The sequence below is a fragment of the Arctopsyche grandis genome, chromosome 3 (assembly GCF_051622035.1).
Source record: "Arctopsyche grandis isolate Sample6627 chromosome 3, ASM5162203v2, whole genome shotgun sequence".
Taxonomy (NCBI): domain Eukaryota; kingdom Metazoa; phylum Arthropoda; class Insecta; order Trichoptera; family Hydropsychidae; genus Arctopsyche; species Arctopsyche grandis.
Genome location: NC_135357.1, coordinates 13,451,334 through 13,472,758, shown reverse-complemented (window position 1 = coordinate 13,472,758; position 21,425 = coordinate 13,451,334). Strand labels below are relative to the sequence as shown.

At 34.7% G+C, this 21,425-nt stretch overlaps 1 pseudogene; it reads left to right on the top strand.

Annotated features, from left to right (window-relative positions):
- The first annotated feature begins 392 nt into the window (after nt 1–392).
- Nucleotides 393–21,425, top strand: part of LOC143909119 (octopamine receptor beta-2R pseudogene) — a 62,642-nt pseudogene continuing 41,609 nt past the window's right edge.

Sequence of the window (21,425 nt, the reverse complement as noted above, 5' to 3'; positions counted from 1 at the left end):
CCTTTGTATTCAACTGTTGAAAAATTCAAAATTATAATTGAAATAGTGGAATACAATTGCTTTGAGGTTGATTTGCCGCGAAATTTCCAGCTGAATGCACAAAAGCAATTTGTAAACACGTCACGTGCATACAACGTTGACAAACCGAAGCGGATGTGCAAATTGGTACACGGATAACGTTTTGTTAATTTGTTTGCAGGCGCAGTCCTCGACTCGGCGCATCATCAATATTGTCAATTGGCATCATTGCGAATGAAGATCGAATCCATCATGACAATTTGCCCAGACCACAGCATGAAAATTGAATTGCGAGTGTGACGGACCACCGAACAACTAAAATGGTGCTTCACTTCAACATTAAGTTCACGCCACACAGATAAGCGCGTGTCGACATGTTGGTCAATCTGCTGACGCAGTTTCAGACGTCGGCAACCTTTCTGGCCGATCTTACAACGACACCGACCTCGAACTACGCCTATGGAAATTTCAGCACCCAGAACATTCTGAGTCCTTCGAGCGCTTACGAATTCCGCTCAACCAAGAACACAACTAATCCAGCCCACTTCGATCCACAGCATAGTCATAGCAATTCGCTATTGAACGCCACGAGCGTAGAAGCTCTGAACCCTAGCTGGACCGACTTCTTAGCTCTCGTCTTGAAGGGTTTCATCTTCGGTACGATTATAGTCGGCGCCGTCCTCGGCAACGCCTTAGTCATTATATCAGTGCAGAGGCATAGGAAGCTGAGAGTGATCACTAATTACTACGTGGTGAGCCTGGCTATGGCTGACATGCTCGTGGCACTCTGTGCCATGACTTTCAACGCCAGTGTTGAATTGACCGGAAAGTGGTTGTTCGGTTACTTTATGTGCGATGTGTGGAACTCACTTGACGTTTACTTCTCAACAGCGTCCATACTTCACTTGTGTTGTATATCCGTTGACAGGTACTACGCCATCGTGAGACCCTTAGAGTATCCTATAACCATGACGCACAAGACTGTCTGTTTCATGTTGGCTAACGTTTGGTTGTTGCCTGCTTTGATCAGCTTCACTCCTATATTCTTGGGCTGGTACACGACTGACGAGCATCAAGCGGCTAGAAGTGAGCACCCAGACATGTGCACATTCGAAGTCAACAAACTGTACGCCATTATATCATCGTCAGTGTCGTTTTGGATACCAGGAATAGTCATGATCACTATGTACTATAGGATTTATAAGGAAGCCATACGACAGAGGAAAGCATTGTCGCGCACGTCTTCGAATATACTGTTGAATGCGGTCCATCTGCAGCACACGTCCCATGCGATGCATCACTCTCACCACTACTTGCATCCGAGTGATGGAGATATCGGCTTGACGATCCAGCAAATAGGCAGGCACTCGAGTGTGGGAAACGTCAGTCCTAATTACAGCACTTTCACGGAGGCTATAGGAGAGGAGAGGGTTGAAGATGCCGTTGCTAGTGAGCCTGTTGTGAATTTCAGCGATAATCTCAACATCGTCGGCGAGAGCAACAAAGAGGCTAGTCCTCATAAAACGGTGAATATCAGTACGGATACGACTTCCAGTGGTTACTATTCGAGTGGGTCCAGCAATAAGAGGAATTCTAGCGTGGGAGTGGTCGGAGCTCATCGGAACAGCAGGCAGAGTACCAGCTCTGCTAGCACCACTGCAGGGGCTACTTTGCAGTACAGGGACTATTGCAAAGCAGCTACTGAGCTCAATACGAATGGTGAGTATACATACTTCTGTTCCATTTAAATAGATACGAACAACTTTTTATGTTCCATTTAAATAGATACGAACAAAATATACTCAAAATGGCATTCAAAGTATGACAGTACAAAGTACGCATCACGATAGAGATATGTTAACAATAGTCAATGAAGAATCCTTTCAGCGAATTGTATAAAATTGGAATGTAGGATCAAAATGTATTTTTTTTATTTCGTATGGTAGATTTTTTTCATTCACAAGCCTTAACAATACCCAGCTCTCATTCTACGTACTGAAGGCAATCCGAAATTTCAATTTAAGTTTCCAAAGCAACCGTTTTCCGTATTATCCATTTATATCTGTAAAATGTCGTTAAACATGGAAATATTCCCCACAAGTTATATATTTTGATGGTTTAAGGCATGTTTTTTATTATCCGGCACTGCGCGTGAACTGCTCGGAACAACACTGCACGGAATAGACCATTTCTATTCGTACTATACAGCGCCACCCATTATCGGCACGTGCATGCTTGTTTTGGACGAGTGCTATTGCAAAATCGGCTTATATACATATGTATACATTACAAAGATCAAAGATACGATGAAATATTGGTTGCGTCCTATCTTTGAGCCAATATTGTCAAAATATGACCTTTCCGAAAATATTCATATGCACCAATTTCATTAGTACGGGTTAACTATTATTCGTACTGCTGTTAACGTGGAGTTTCCGGCTTAAGCTGTACTGGAATAAACGAACATAACTAAACAGTAAATCAATAGACATCTATCCAACCTAATATATAGATGTTGTCATCTACATACATATGCATGTCATCAACAATGACCAATGGGTCTGCTCCTCCAACGCATTACTCACATGCAATTACTACTAGCAAAATATGTAGGTCATAATAAATATTATGTTTACGTGATTGAATGAATGTATATAGTTCGAGGCATGTATTTTTATTTTTAAATGGTCGTGTTTTTAATCATTTTTGTCATTGATCGATTCTTCATTACTGCATAATTGAAGGATGAGTTCTATGCATATATATATATATATATATATATATATATATATATATATATATATATATATATATATATATATATATATATATATGTACAAAGTACATATGTATGTATAATACAAGTGTGATAGAATAGCGTACCGTGTTACGTAAATCCCAGTAGAGGATTCTGTCAACTAATCACGCGGATAGGCTAAATTAAATTCATGTTCGAATGAACAAGGCGAACATGTGAAGTAGCTGCAAATAAAAAACCAAAAATGCAACGTAACCGTAGCCAGCTGGTGAGATTTTAATTAATTTTTGGGTTAATTAAATTCCATGTAATCTATTTTATCGGAACTATGTGAAAATATTTCGAAATTTTATATTTTTTCGGTAGTACGTCGGCAGGCTATAATTTTCTATCTGTAATATTGTACATAGTATGATAATCCAAAGTTTAAACTCGATGCCCCTATTTTTAAAAGCCGAGAGAAAAAAATCTAATCTATAATTTGGAAAGAGACTTTGTATGTATCCTTGGTCGTCGTTTTCGTCGTTTTCGTCGTCGTCGTCGTCGTCGTCCGTAGATCGGTGACGTCATCGAACACGTGATTCGATTTTTTTTTTTTCGATCCATGGGCGCCGATTTGTTTTTTTCGTTTCAATGGATTCACCCCCGCGGGGGCGCAAGGCGAGTAGCTTCATGGGGCCCCGCCAGGGGCGCCACAAGGGGCGCAGCCCCGTGGGGCCCCAGCCTCATGGGGCGCAGCCCCATGGGGCTCAAAAGGGGGCGCCACAAGGGGCGCAGCCCCGTGGGGCCCCGAAGGGGGCCCGGGGGGCCCAGCCTCATGGGGCGCAGCCCCATGGGGCTCAAAAGGGGGCGCCACAAGGGGCGCAGCCCCGTGGGGCCCCGTGGGGCCCCGAAGGGGGCCCGGGGGGCCCAGCCTCATGGGGCGCAGCCCCATGGGGCTCAAAAGGGGGCGCCACAAGGGGCGCAGCCCCTTGTGGGGCCCCGAAGGGGGCCCGGGGGGCCCAGCCTCATGGGGCGCAGCCCCATGGGGCTCAAAAGGGGGCGCCACAAGGGGCGCAGCCCCGTGGGGCCCCGGGGGGGCCCAGCCTCATGGGGCTCAAAAGGGGGCGCCACAAGGGGCGCAGCCCCGTGGGGGCCCGGGGGGCCCAGCCTCATGGGGCGCAGCCCCATGGGGCTCAAAAGGGGGCGCCACAAGGGGCGCAGCCCCGTGGGGCCCCGAAGGGGGCCCGGGGGGCCCAGCCTCATGGGGCGCAAGCCCTAATAGGCATTAACTAAGGGGGGCGAAGCCCTAGACGGCAATTAATCATGGGGGCGCGGAGGGGCGAAGCCCTAAAAGGCAACTGATCATGGGGGCGAAGCCTTAGACGGCATTTAATCATGGGGGCGCGGAGGGGCGAAGCCCTAAAAGGCATTAACTAAGGGGGGCGAAGCCCTAAACGGCAATTAATCTTGGGGGCGCGGGGGGCGAAGCCCTAAAAGGCATTAACTAGGGGGGGCGAAGCCCTAGACGGCATTTAATCATGGGGGTGCGGAGGGGCGAAGCCCTAAAAGGCATTAACTAAGGGGGGCGAAGCCCGAAACGGCAATTAATCTTGGGGGCGCGGGGGGCGAAGCCCTAAAAGGCATTAACTAAGGGGGGCGAAGCCCTAGACGGCTTTGAATCATGGGGGCGCGGAGGGGCGAAGCCCTAAAAGGCAACTGATCATGGGGGCGAAGCCCTAAACGGCAATTGCTCATGGGGCGTGGAGGGGCGAAGCCCTAGAAGGCAAAGGCTCAGGGGGGTGCCGAGGGCGAAGCCCTAGAAGGCAAAAAAAAAAATTTGATTTTTTTTTTTGATTTTTTTAAAATTTTTTTTTGATTTTTTTTTATTTTTTTTTTGATTTTTTTTTTTATTTTTTTTTAATTTTTTTTTAAATTTTTTTTTTAAATTTTTAAATTTTTTTTTTTTTTTAATTAAATTAGCTTAGTCATGTTTAAGCGGTTTATATTATAAACACTGAGCGAAGCCTAAATACAGCTAGTACTTTATATAAAGAAGGTTAAAAAATTCATCATATAAAAAGAAGGTAAAAAAAACAATCTAATTTGTTATTATAACGATATTGCGTGTCGTTACAAAATATTTCTATTATTATGGTAGCTTTAAGTTAACAAAACAATAAAATTGAGTAATTTCATTCATGAACATTCAACATTCAACATTCATATACAAAACCCTACAACGCTTTGTTAAATTATAATCAGCTTATTGTTAATGTATATTTACACAGTATTTGATCATATCTTACAGTGATATAAAAAAAACAAGGGGCGCAGCCCCGTGGGGCCCCGAAGGGGGCCCGGGGGGCCCAGCCTCATGGGGCGCAGCCCCATGGGGCTCAAAAGGGGGCGCCACAAGGGGCGCAGCCCCGTGGGGCCCCGTGGGGCCCCGAAGGGGGCCCGGGGGGCCCAGCCTCATGGGGCGCAGCCCCATGGGGCTCAAAAGGGGGCGCCACAAGGGGCGCAGCCCCTTGTGGGGCCCCGAAGGGGGCCCGGGGGGCCCAGCCTCATGGGGCGCAGCCCCATGGGGCTCAAAAGGGGGCGCCACAAGGGGCGCAGCCCCGTGGGGCCCCGGGGGGGCCCAGCCTCATGGGGCTCAAAAGGGGGCGCCACAAGGGGCGCAGCCCCGTGGGGGCCCGGGGGGCCCAGCCTCATGGGGCGCAGCCCCATGGGGCTCAAAAGGGGGCGCCACAAGGGGCGCAGCCCCGTGGGGCCCCGAAGGGGGCCCGGGGGGCCCAGCCTCATAAGGCGCAAGCCCTAATAGGCATTAACTAAGGGGGGCGAAGCCCTAGACGGCAATTAATCATGGGGGCGCGGAGGGGCGAAGCCCTAAAAGGCAACTGATCATGGGGGCGAAGCCTTAGACGGCATTTAATCATGGGGGCGCGGAGGGGCGAAGCCCTAAAAGGCATTAACTAAGGGGGGCGAAGCCCTAAACGGCAATTAATCATGGGGGCGCGGAGGGGCGAAGCCCTAAAAGGCAACTGATCATGGGGGCGAAGCCTTAGACGGCATTTAATCATGGGGGTGCGGAGGGGCGAAGCCCTAAAAGGCATTAACTAGGGGGGGCGAAGCCCTAGACGGCATTTAATCATGGGGGTGCGGAGGGGCGAAGCCCTAAAAGGCATTAACTAAGGGGGGCGAAGCCCGAAACGGCAATTAATCTTGGGGGCGCGGGGGGCGAAGCCCTAAAAGGCATTAACTAAGGGGGGCGAAGCCCTAGACGGCTTTGAATCATGGGGGCGCGGAGGGGCGAAGCCCTAAAAGGCAACTGATCATGGGGGCGAAGCCCTAAACGGCAATTGCTCATGGGGCGTGGAGGGGCGAAGCCCTAGAAGGCAAAGGCTCAGGGGGGTGCCGAGGGCGAAGCCCTAGAAGGCAAAAAAAAAAATTTGATTTTTTTTTTTGATTTTTTTAAAATTTTTTTTTGATTTTTTTTTATTTTTTTTTTGATTTTTTTTTTTATTTTTTTTTAATTTTTTTTTAAATTTTTTTTTTAAATTTTTAAATTTTTTTTTTTTTTTTAATTAAATTAGCTTAGTCATGTTTAAGCGGTTTATATTATAAACACTGAGCGAAGCCTAAATACAGCTAGTACTTTATATAAAGAAGGTTAAAAAATTCATCATATAAAAAGAAGGTAAAAAAAACAATCTAATTTGTTATTATAACGATATTGCGTGTCGTTACAAAATATTTCTATTATTATGGTAGCTTTAAGTTAACAAAACAATAAAATTGAGTAATTTCATTCATGAACATTCAACATTCAACATTCATATACAAAACCCTACAACGCTTTGTTAAATTATAATCAGCTTATTGTTAATGTATATTTACACAGTATTTGATCATATCTTACAGTGATATAAAAAAAACAACAACAATAACACTAAATAAAAATTAAATTTCGAAAGCGAAACCAAATACAACACGGAAAAGATTTTTTAAAATGTAAACGCTTAAAAGCTAACAATAATTTAATTGAACCGACCAAAAATGAAATTTTCCTCTTTCAAAAGTAAACAAGAAAAAAAAGCAACAATAAAGAGTAAATTAAATTTCTGTTCACGCATTGTAAAAGGGTTTACTGCATTTATTGTCTGCGATTAAAATGTTTCGTATCATTTATTCCGAATAATGGATTCAGTTCGATTAAATTGACGGATGGTATTGTAATCGCCATAATTTCTGCAAAGCTTTTCATCGTTCAAAAAATCCGAATTGGACTGTACAATTAATAACGAACCTAAGCTCTCGTAATGACGCTGACTCCAATGACAGAAAACAAGCGAGATACGAAAAGGTACATATGTATGTATGTACATACATATACAAGGGATGTAGTTGCCCAAAGGGTATTGCGTGATTCTCGTAGCCTGAGCGTGATCCGATCAATTGGATTCTACTATTTTTGGATACACTTGGGTACTTGTGGCTTTCTTAACGAGCCTATTCGTTTATTCGGCATCGTATATATGTATGTAAGTACTAAATATAGTTTGGAACTTGTTTCTAAATATTTCGAATCGAACCTGTTTCTAAATATTTCGAATGCAAATTTGTTATTCGGTGTTGCCACTTGGGTAATATTTAAATCTGTCTGTAAGCGTTTGCAAATTTTATGCGGACCATACTTTTGCTTTATTAGCCCGGTCATAAATATGCAAAGAGTTTATTCAAGAATGTATACCGTTTAAATCCAATTTAAATATTATGTAATGCTGGGCGAAAATAGACAGCACCTTCATATGTGAATAAACATTCATGTTAAATCAATAAAAGCCTCGGTGGTAGAGGTTGTGATTTCTCGACTTTTTTTGATTCTCGAGATACGAGAATCTCATTTTCTCGGAATATTTGAATCTCGAGATTTGAGAATCTTATTTTCTCAAAACATTGGAATCTCGAGAATTCGAGATTTTCTTGTTTGTTTTTCGAGATTCTCGAGAATTCTCGAAAGTATAATTTTTTTTTTAATATAGTGAATTGATTTTTTTAGCATATAAAATCGACAACATACAAAAATCAAAAGGACACAAACACTACATATTTATATTATATCTGGGGTTTATGACTTTATTAAAGACATGATGAAAGAAAGATATAGAGAGATACAATAGAACATTGAATAGAAAAAAAAAATATTTAAAAAAAATATAGATAAAAGAAGGCATGAAAAGAAAATAAAAATATACAAAAGTAATTTAAAATAGTAAAAATAATAATATGTAACAAAGAATCTTATAAAATTCCCAGTATTGCTATCCGGCTTTTCCCGTGTTTTTGTGACCGGAAAAATAATAAAAATACTGAACATTTACGCATATTAAAATACTGACTATAAATTGATTAATATATAAGGAGCAAATAGACGAATAAATAAATAATAAATCAAAAATATTTGTTTTATGTTTTACAGTGGGATATTATCAGTAAAAATATATTTTCACTAGCGTTTTAGTGATATCATAACCGAATACTTTCCCACTAGTGACTAGTACCTACATGCACATATATGTAATTTAAAAATGATGCGATTTCGTTGTAACATGTGTACATATATATGTACTTATATGATGACCGAATAATAACTTACCGGACAAATAATAAAAATACTGACCATCTATACATATTACAATACTTATTATTTACATACATACTAATTAATACAAAATTATTTACGAGTTAATAAGTATACAAATCAGTCAGTTTATTGAACAAAAACATGTAGTGATAAATAAAAAATATTCTCGATATTTTCGAGATTCTAATAAACGATTTCTCGAGAAACGAGAATCTCGAATTTTCATAATAAAATATTCTCGAGAAATGAGAATCTCGAAATTTCACAATAAAATTTTATTCGCAGTATTTTTGCAGACTTGAGTATTTATGACTCCAAGTCAATATGTTTCTATTAGAGTTTGTCAATTTATCCGATTTAATTATTGAAACGGTCACTACTATTTGAATATGATTTAAAATTTAAAATCTATGAATTTTTATACGTACAAGTTTAATACCATACATGTAGCTCAGAGGCAGCCCGTGATTGCATCATGGGAAAATATAATTTAAAAATCTTGGTAAGCACGTATAGTCTTTTTGAAATATATTTTATATAACATACCTATACATGGATTGTACTGAGATCTTTTCTTTTATAATTTTTGATTTACTTTTTTTTTATTTATTGTGTTTGTGACTTTTTCGTGGGCAAAGTTTACGATCGTTTTAAATTGAATTTGTTTCATTTATTCTTAAAAATGAATGGTGGATTTGCTTTGGGTTTTTTTTTTAATTTTACGTCTCTCAAGTTTCGCCCAGAAAGTTTAAGAACAAAAGTCTATCGAATGAAATTACCTTGCGGTCTTGGACGAGCATTTCTTTTTACCTCCAGTCGAGTTTCAAAACTCAAGTCAATTTTGGAAATACTTTGAGAGAATGCCCGATAGTTAAACGGCAGAGGTTTTTAGAAAGTTGAAGCGGTTTTGTGTCGCACAAAAACGGATTGCGAAATTTAATTCAATGAAAGACATCGTAGAATTTTCCTTTGCCGCTCAAAATCAATATTGTGTTTGGAAAATTTTCAATTTTGTCCAACAAGAGCTAGACTGAGGATAATGATCGAAATTTTAATTCGATTCCAAAGTGTTTAGATCCGTTGAAAGTTTCGATAATAATACGTAACGTTGGCGTAGCGAACCTTTCGCATTTTTCCCATTAATTTCGCGTCGGCGAATTTTGCACCTTCATAAATCATACATTGTTCGCTACTCATTCGCCACGTAGTATCAAAGGTTCAAATTTAACGAAATAACGGAAATAATGGATGCTGGTTGGAGGTAATGTAAGTTAAATTATAAATTATTCAATTAAACGTGAGAAGTTAACCTGCTACGCGGCCCGGCCCGGTTACCTTTCCCTAATTGACACAAGTTAAGCGAAGTGTCACATCTCGCATACAACTATTACACGCATGATACATACATTCAAAGTTTTAAATATCGATTACATGAGAAGGCTAAATTAAGGTCGGAATTACTTAAATAACTTTTTGTACCCATTTAAAAAAGTATTTATAAGAATATGTTTAGCATTACTTTATTTGATCCAATCGAGCCGGCGCTCTATGTATGTTCTATTTAATATAATCTATTACATTTAACTGCGTGATGAAGCTATACGGAAAACTTATTAAAACATCTCAACGGCAGTCGTTTTCGAATTCTTCCTTGAATAAATTGCTTCTCACGAGAATTTCCATTTACTCGGTACGTATAAAAGGGAGTCGCTCTCACGAATGCTCACGAAATGCTACTTCATTATGCAAATAAGTGCCAATATCAATTTTTACATGCACGTGTTCCTAATCTAGTGGTAAATTACGCTGCGAAAATGTAAATGTAAATATTAAAATAAAAATATATTTGCTCTAAATAAATTTAATACGCAATAAGGATGATAAAGCGAAAGCATGAAAACGATAAGGAGGAGAATATTCCGTTGAATGTACTCAACAATGTAAATGCGGGGAGAAATCCTTTTCTTAAATGCTAGTGAAATTATTTTCTCAATTTTCTAAAGGAAGGATATTTCGGAAAATCCGGAAAGCGAAAGGGTTCATTTTTCTGGAGGAAATGGAATTTTATGGATATTAATTGCGTCATTATAAAATTTTACTCTGTGCCACACAAAATTATATAATATTATTATGTAAACAATGTTTGCTATGGATTTGAAGGAGCATCAAAAATAATCTCTCAAATTAAATTACAAATAACACTGAATATATATTTTTTATAAAAAAATTTTCATCACGGTTAGTTACTTGTCTGATAAATTTTTTATAAGCTTTGTTTTTGTCTACAATGTTTTTTCTACAATATACTATGTATGTAATATTTTATCTATGAACGCACTAATGTTTTTGAGACGTCACTTAAACATATTTAAAATATGTACATACATATTTTAAATATGTTTATGATGTTAACTTTTCATATTAAATTAAAATTGTATATATAAGTATACATATGTTCATAAAAAAAAATATATATATATATATATATATATATATATATATATATATATATATATATATATATATATATATATATATATATATATATATATATATATATATATATATATATATATATATATATATATATATATATATATATATATATATATATATATGAAACAAAAATGAAAAGTATTTTAATAGAAATTACATCACAATTGACTTTTCTTTTAAAAATCATTTGAAACCACCTTGACCTACATGGGGAGAAGTCACGCAATTTCAGCGTTTTGTCGAAGCTTTGAAGGTTTACTATTTCATTGATTTTTTCCTCTCTGAAACTCAGGATGCTAGTTCATATTGCTATTCGGAAGAATACGATACAAAACAAACAATTTTAATTAAATCACAGACAAAATACCAAAAGAATTTAATCTTTTTTCAAGTACATACTACATATATACCCTCATTCAATATAAAAATATTTACTTTGAATAAAAATTCAATAAAATGTGAAGAACAAAGCATAGAGAATATCAAATTTTATGAAACTCTATATAATGATCTCGGATTGTACAAATATAAAGCACGTTCTTGGATAGGTTGAATATTATTTTAGAAAAGGCACGCAATTTCGTGCAAACATTTTTTTACGAGTCGCAATGTACCGATATAAAAGATTAAGAGCATCTCGTTCGAAATACACTTAAGCCTACTGACAGCGGTCATCTAATATATTGTCCATAAGATTTTCAGCCTGTTTTTCAGTGAATTCTTCTTGGACGTATGTAAGAAAACGCTGTAGCCTTCTCGAAACCGAAATATCTACTTATGTATATCTAATATATAATTTCGAAAGAGAATTTGTATGTATGTATGTTTGTCTGGTTCGTAGAGTCCGTGACGTTCAATTTAATAAAAAAAACAAATGAATATTCAAATAAATTTAAATAAAATAAAACTATACAAATAAATTTCATAAAATGTTTACTATTAGATTGGCCATTATTAAGCGGTTTATATTACAAATACCGATCGACGCTGGGTAAAACCACTAGTATTATTATACTCGTATTTATGAAAAAATTCGGATGTGACCAACCCATGACTTTATCTATGTATTTGAGCAATATAGTAATTATAAAAAACGAAATTCAACAATGACGCAATCATACAAATTCACACATACCGGGCATGAGTACATTTTGGATACAATTTTGAGTGTTAATGAAGGGAAACTCACACAAGACAATAGTTCTACTTCAAGTTGTCAGATTTTGTTTAAATGTATTACTTACCATCACTATAAATATTATATTATAAACATAAAATAACAAGAAGAAAGAAATAATTTAAATCACCTAAATCCTATCAACTCTTATTTAGTACATAAAGTATACATATATGTATGTATATGTTAATTTTTTAGCTTAATACGTTCGGTGACTTTTCTAAGAGGAAAAATCCCACTTACAGTTTATTATTACTACGTACTACTTAATTTATTATTAATACGTACATATGTACATATATTAAGTAAAAATCGTATAAACAAAACTGAGACGGCGTCTGTAATTCGTTTCTGATTTGCTCTCGTCAAAGTCGTAAGTCTTTTCTGATTGGCTGGATTGATCAAAGTCGTTTGTGATTTTTTTTCGATTCAAATAAAAAAACATAGATAGGATAAAAAAACAAATGAATATTTTTTCCATGGTTAGACGGTATTCTCACTACTAGACTGCATTTCCATTTCCAGTTACTTTTATTATATCCGTGCTAAAAAGGAAGAGATCGTCAAAAGTGGAACCGAGTGGAGCCGGTCAGCACTACTAGTATATGTATATGTACCCAAACCTAGCCAGCAGTTTGGCTTAATGGTAGCGTATATATTTAGCACCACTGAGGTCAAAGGTTTCAGTCCTCGTCAAACTGCTGGTTAGGTTTGGGGGTTTTGTGACTCCAAATCGATCGTTTCTCTATCAGAGTTTGCCAATTTTATCTGATAATTGTTGAAACGGTTCCTGAAAATTGGTATTAGATCATTTCCTGTTGTCACAAAATCTGTGGGTATAATTTGTAAAAATTATGCACAGTAATCTGAAATCTATAGATATCTCTATAATTTCATGTTGATAATATGTATAAAAATTGAAATAATAATTGTACACAAAAATCTAAAAATAATCCATAGATGTCTCTATGATTATTATTTCTGTACTGATTAATTGTTATATACTATGTATTCTGATTGTTTATGTATTTTTGTATTTCTGACCGTTATCGTACACTCGTCGCATTGGAGCGATCTGTAATGACGAGTGTATATTGATTGTAACAATAAAATAAAATAAAATAAAATATTTAATATAAACCATTCCCGATAAGATATGATTCTAGTCACACATACGAGTGTATATAAATCTTAAAAAATATATAATTCGCTTGTATATATGTATGTGACGTTCGCTCGGAACAAAGGACACTTTTGAAATTAAACTTATGTAATACATATGTACATATGTATGCAAGATGAATAGACCAGTGGCGCACTAGTTCAGTAGTGGTTCGTGGATCACATCCGTTTTACGATATTGTACAACAATCTTACAATGGAAATGATCAAACTTTGAGATAGTTGAGTGAGTTATCTGAACTTAGGATAATATTAGTCGCAAAATGTATACATAGATGGGTAGATAAGTATCATACTAGCGTGATGACTGCGAACAACATTGTTTTGTACATGTAATAAAGCATAACATGTACAATATGTTCATATGCATACATAGTGTGCATGTCGTAAATAATTAATTCGTCCGGTCAAAAACGATATAATACAATTTTAATTGTGACTTAATTGCTTGAAATCTGAGATAGAAAGTCATGCATAACATTTCGGAATTTTTAACACAGGGTCACGATAGTTAATGCTTAAAATAGCACTACTTTGATTTTATCTATTACTATTTTTGAAAAAAAGCTTTACGTAGCTTAAATAGCAGAACATTATATAGTTTTATTTTAGGATTGTTAAAATACGGCGTAGTAAGTCGTATGTAATATTTATTGATTTTTACAACTTATGAATAATTACGAGAATGATTTCGGTTGGATAATTTATTGGCTTTGAATATAGCTTGTTTCAGTATAATTATGATTAATGATATTCAATAAGTCAAAAAAAAATACTTTCATATTTATTGAGTAAAAGATCTTTTCGAGAATTAATTCGGGGATTATAAATAGTGCTGTTGATATTATTATTACTGCCTCCTCCCCTTGATGTACACTTATTAATCTCGAGATTGCCACTTATAAATTTTATAAGAAAAAAGTTATATTAGGTCCACAAGATTTATGCATATTTATATGAATTGATATTGTCAATATATATATATATATATATATATATATATATATATATATATATATATATATATATATATATATATATCGACAAAGCGTCGATCCAATGCTTTCCCATACTATGTACACACATAAACTAATAGTAGTGTAGTTCGGTCATATTTATTACTTATTGTAGACGTAATAAATATGGCCAAATCCTTTCATATATGGCTTGCCATATATTACATATTATGTATAAAAAGTGTAATATCAAAACCATTTAATATTTTTTTTCCATTCTAAGGAATATGCACGGATATTACATTATATTGAAAGTAACTATTTATTTAGATATATCACATGTATATTGTGTATTATGATTATTTATTATTGACGCAGTAATAAATAATCATTAATTTTATTAAAAATTACTTATTAGGCAGTGATACGTAATAAAGTAGCAAAAAATGCGAGGCATTCGGTGTATTAAGCTTCGCGTTTTGCTGTTTCTTTCAACCATAAATTTGCACCGAACGCAAAGCCAGTTTTACGACTATGCTCGCGCACAGTTTTATATATATTTTATTCGATGCGTGGAATTCAGATATCGTATATACATACATATTTATATTGCAATTTCACATAAAAGGACCCGAAGTATTTTTTTTTGATTTTTAAATGCTTTTTATTGTTCACAACTAAGGTCTACTATAATATATGTATATGTATGTACATAGTAGTCCGCTGATCTTTTAAGTATTTACATATACCTATATTTATATATATATATATATATATATATATATATATATATATATATACATATACATATATGTATATATATAATATTATTTTAATACTACTGTACATATACATACATATGTTACAGTTCAAGTGTTCACTCCGGTTCGTTCACGAACATACTAGTTTATTTATAGACGAACTATAGGTTTTAACTTGAGTGAAGTGAAAAAAAAGTATCTTCAAATACATGTACCTATAGACTCCCAACTGGTATCGTGTGGAAGTTTTAGATGTCAGAACACCAAGTATTTAAAATTGGAAATCCTGTGGAAACATTGGTATTATTCCCACTTCCGATAATTTTTAAAATATAAAAAATATAAAATCCATGGTACGTATACATTGAAGACAGAGAGTGGAAGGTGGAGCAAACGATTGAGAATATTTAAAATTATACATATAAGTTTGTACATAAACAAACTAGTTCGTTTGTCAATTTGTTCTTTTGTGTACATTTTAACTGGCTAGATTGGTTTGTTTATGAAGAAACTAGCATATTCATGAACGAACGAAATGCACACTTGGACTGTGACACATACAGAATAATAGGAAAAAAGCCAATAAAAAACCTATTAACAATTCTTATACATATGTAAATGTACTTAATATAAGTTATTTTTGACTATATCTCTTTAAAGTCAACGATCTAAATCAAATTGTGTTTAGATAATCTGTGTTAATACTTGAAGGGTATATACATCTTTAATAATAAATAAAAACATAAGTAGAGAATTTTCGAGCCATTATATTTGAAAGTGGCGAGGACTAGTGGTTAGCATATTATGCTTTTGAGCAGAGTGGTCACTGTTCGATTACCACTAGGCCAGACCTTGGTTTGTGAGTCGAAGTCGATCGTTTTCTATCAGAGTTTGCCAATTTCTGCCAAGTTTCTGTAAAATTGGCATCTCCTTTTCTATCTCTCTTGCAATTCTGAAGTTATTCACCGATTTGTATAATTAAATGCTGCAAAAATTTCTCCATAGATGTCTCTGGGGATGATATTTGTATGAATTCACATTGTATTGATTGTATTGACGTATTGTACATATCTGTATTAGCACACTCGTAAATTTGGAGCGATCTGTAAAGGCGAATGTACATGTTTGATTGAAATAAAATAAAAGTCTAATTTTCTGCATTTTGAGAAATATTTAGCAAATCATTAAACAATATTTAAAGTAAATATTGGTAGCCTGTAATACGTCCATCCGAGATTCTGGACATATCGAATTAAAAGAAGCGATAGCAATTTGTGAATTAAGTCAAACTTGGACTTAATAAAATTGGACTTCCGTCACTTACATAGGTACTATAACGGCTCATATGTACATAGATGTACGAGTACATGCAAATATTTCCAAGTATATACGTACATTAAAATTATGAAAATGTAAAATTTAAAATGACTTTTTTTGTGCAACCTTCCAAATAGTTACATAAATAATTTTCAAATATGCACAAAATTTGTACTAAATAATTCGTTTATGAATGATGGAAAAACTTGCTCAGGCGAACAATTGGGCGAATATGAATGGCGGACGTCTCTACGGTGTTTTTCACGTCGAAATATAAAACTTATCTGGCAAAGTGGTTAATAAATTTCATTGGTCGTTTTATAACCTTCAAAATTCTTATTCACCAACTGAAATCGATAAACGCCAAAGCAGCCGGAATGGTAAGATGTTGGCGTAGTTTCTCCCGTATTCAGCCAGACTAGACATGACAAATGTGGGTGTGGCGAGGCGCCCGCCGTATTGGCGACCAACTCTGTTTTGTTGGCCACGACCCTCAAAACCGTATTATCCGGCCTTCAAACCCGTATTATCCGGCCTTCAAAGCTCGGTTTGGGTTATGGGGATCCACCCCATTGTTGAGCCAAAAGTGCCACTTACATTTTCCACCAGTTTTCCCGCGCCGAATCGTTCTGGTCGCTGCCTCCGGAAGGTCACCGAGCTACATCGCATATTACTCTCGGCTATCTTCATTAATATAATATACAAATTAAACTATTTATCATATGTGGACGTTGGATGGTCGGATATATTATATATACATACATACATATGTATATTATATTCTCTCTCTCTCTCTCTCTCTCTCTCTCTCTCTCTCTCTCTCTCTCTCTCTTTTCCATCGACCTAAACAATTTCATTGCCGCTATAGTTTATTGTTTTCAGTTGTGATTAATTCGCGTCTGTATCGTTGCGAATGAATCCAAGGACTAGCTTGTAACTTCAAATAGGGAATATATTTTTTATCGAAAAATAAAAGAATATCTATAAATAGTATGAAAGAAAATAGGCAGTTTGATTCTGTGAAGGTGAATTTTCACATTTATTAAATTAAGAAAGCTGTGGTAGATTTGAATAAATAAATAACATATATAAACGATGCGGTTATTTATTTTATTTTAAAATTTTGATTTAATTACGGGATTGTCCCAAGGCAACACCATGGCCAATTTTGTACACATGTAATGTACATATATAAAATTATATTATTATTTAAAAAAATTAAATTAAATTAAAATAATGATGATAAATTGGTAGGAACCGTTTCAACACTGAAATCAGATCAATTGGCAAACTGATAGGAATTAATAGACCTTGAGTCACATTCATCCAAGGTCTGCCCAGCAATACTGGATCGGGGTTCGAATCCGCGACCCCGTTTTGCTGGTTATATGTTATTTCCCAAAATACTTCAGTTTTTTTTTTTAATAATAGAATTTGTGTTTATTTAAATGTCTTAATGATTTATTATCGTGAAAATAATTCGGACCAGTTGTTTTTATTCTTACGATAATTTTTCTGATTAATTGAAAAAAAAAGAAAAATCTCAGCTAATGTATAATATTTAAATCATAATTTAAATACAGTAACTAAAGTATGTCATTTTTGTTAACTGGATTTGTACTTTCAAAAAGAACTGTAATATAATAAATTATACGTGGAAACTCTTATATAATATAATACAATTAAAATGTATATTATATGTATGTATGTATATACATTTTTATAAATTAATCGATTAAGGCAAATTTTCAACTAATTTCATTTTATGGAAATGAAGTATTTATTTCGCATTTTTTAGCCTGAATGTTTTTTTCGCCGTGAAGATTTTCAGAGGCTTTGACGTGAGCTTGGCCGAAAAAAAAGAAAGGAAATTCGTGGCCTTAATTTCATTTTGGGTTAATTATTCTGCATTTTTCCTTGTCTGCATAAAAACCAACCGGAGCTTAAGCGTTGTTATAAATAAATTTAATGGAACGTAAAACAAGACTTTATTATTAATCGTTTACAATTGTTTCATATGTACGTATGTATGTATTATACATATGTACAAACATATATTTCATTTGTTGTATCATATTTTCTAGTGAAAAGAAAAAAGGAAAAACAAGACGCCTATAAATTATATCTCCTTTATTCAAGCTTACATAATCTGATTGCTCTACCTTGACTTGAATGGAGAAAAACTTTCAGTATAATTTATATCTGCTTTCACCTTTACATGCTGAATCTAAAAGTTTTTCGAAACCGTAATAAATAACAACAAAAAACTGATGATGACAATATGTAAAGTGACATGCATAAATTTTCACAACGAGTAGTCACTCTGTTTTACAATAAATATTATATAATTTTAAATTGAAACGCTGTAATTTTTTTTGCTTAGAATAATGAAGATAAATAAAGCGTTAAAGAGATATTGTAATAATATATTTCATAATTATTCATATCTGAAAAAAACACGGGGATGCGAATCCTGTTTTTTCATTTTGGGAATAATTACAATTTAAATTAACAAAAGTCGAAACGTTGTACAAATGCCGTCGCAGTATTTGTGCGTTCCAACTTAAAATCCAAACACTTTAACTGAACAAAAGCCCTTGATTTATAGGATTGTTAAGGCTTTCGTTGTTGATCCAGGGGACAATGGCTACATCGAAATGAACGTAGCTTTCCCGAGCGAAAGATAAAGTTTTTTCCCCCCCTTCTATACATCGGACATTAAAAAAGGCATACCCGGCAGGTTTCAATTCATTCACCTGAGGATAAGCAAGATAAACGTTATTAAATTCACGAATGTATATTTACTTTTATTTCAACGTATTCAATAAAAATAAGCCGATTACAGAAGGATTTATCGAGTCAAATGATGCCAACAAATAATCCGATTGAACGAAATGAAATAAATCAAATAGTATGATATTTTTTAATCGAATCATAACATTTGATTAGGTTGCTTATCTTCATATATATGTATGTACATACATATTATACATGAAATGTTTTATTTTTATCGTATTCATTTAGGCTATCTGTACAATACTACCTCGACTATTTTATATAGCACCAATGAAACTACAAACACGATTAAAAGCTTTGGTTTTCTATATTAAATTGTTTGCAACCAGATGCGATCATTTTGAATAATATAATCGTTTCAATGTATTTTATAACATTAACTTTAACCTCAATGCGTCTAAATATTATACATACATACATCTACAGTTAAAATGTGAACACCGAAATGAATGTATAGGTAATTTTAAAATTTAAATCAATTAGATTTTGAATTAATTTTCACCTCCATATAATTTATTCTATTTAATAAAATATATGTATAGCAATTCGACGATTAACTAAATTATTTATATCGTTATATTCGTATTTACATATATGTTAAGGTGACAAATTGACAAAATCTACCGATTTGACTTTCCTAATATCATTAAATAATGGAGTAGACAGCATACATATGTATGTATGTACGTATATAAGGGAGATCAAATATAATAGCTTGGTAAATTATTATAATTATAATAAATAAAACGGTAGACGAACTATTTCGCACATTGCGATCGCGCACACGACAATCGTTTCCACGAAAATTGCGAATACAGAATATCTGGTACTCGAGTATGTGCGTGTAACTCTCGATGGATGATAGTTTGCGTCTAGAATTCTCGATGGATGATAGTTTGCGCCTAGAACTCTCGATGGATGGAATTTTCCGGTGCCAGATGTTCCGTGATCGAGATTTTAGTGACGTGTGCTAGATTTTTTTTGCAGAATAATCATCGAACCAAACAAAGCACATATATATTTATATGTAGATACGTTGCGTTTTATTACATTATTCTTATTTATTTTCTCTTCTGACAACACTGGTCTAACCCAGTGCTACATCCAGGAAATCTATCTTTTATTAGAAATAAAACTGAATTTGGTTTGCCAAATGAACCCACTCAGAAGAATAGCAACAAATAAATTATGAGAAAGGAAAGATATATATTTTAAATGGCTCTTAATCAGAAAGAGCATTCTAAATTTCTGGGTGATTTTGCACAAAAATTAGATCACAACTATCGGATGAAAGTTTTAATACACTATCATACTTCGTCCTGATTTTCTTAAACGACCCAAAATATATTTTTTCCTTATTTTGCATTACCATTAGTACCTTATTTGTGCAATATACATATCTCAGGTACGAGATATACATACATATATCTTCTATCTAATATATCTCGTATGTATAGGTATAAAAAAAATAATGTTTATTAGCGTTTGGTTAAAAATGTATATGTATTTAATACAAAAAAGTTTAGCTTTGATTTTGAAAAATCCAGTGATATACCGGTAAACCAATATTGGCTAAAAAATTTCACATTAGTGGTAAACGGACTTAACACTAAATTTGAATTCCCTAATGTACACTAAATTTGAATTCCCTAATGTAATATAACCACTACAATATTTTATATTTGTGATATGAAAATGCATGTAACGACGAAGTTTAGTTTTGTAAGCATCATAAAATAGCATTTGTAATTTTTTTTTTAAACAGATTCTCAGAAATTAAGTCGAGAGATTTGTCTGTGTTTCTAAAAGAGTCTGTCCCTAGCTACGACAAATGTTGTGGCCGGAGATTTTACGGGGATTTGTTTGCAGACAAATATCTACATATAATATGTAAGTGGATGATCACCTTTATACAGACGTCCGTATGATAAAATTTAGTGAGCATTCTAAATGTAGTAGGCAATGGCGTGCCGTGACTTTAAAACAGAGGACTAGGTATGGTCAAAAATAAATATTTTTAATTTTTTGTTATTTATATTTTCATTTTGTGCTTACATTCTTTATGAAAGTTCCATAAATGCTTGAAGAGGCGAGTAAATTAAAAAATGTTTTGTCTTCGATGGAACGTCTATACATAAAAATTTGCCCCCTCCCCCAGGATGCCTAATAGTGAAAAATTATAATTTTTTTAAATACAAATATGAACACACTGTGATAAGGTGATAAGGTATTTTTGGATAGTGGACAATTCTTATCTTTATTGAATTTTTTTTAATGAAAATGAACACATCAAAACACAATAAAATTCTTACCTAAAATAATAAATTCTGTTAATGAG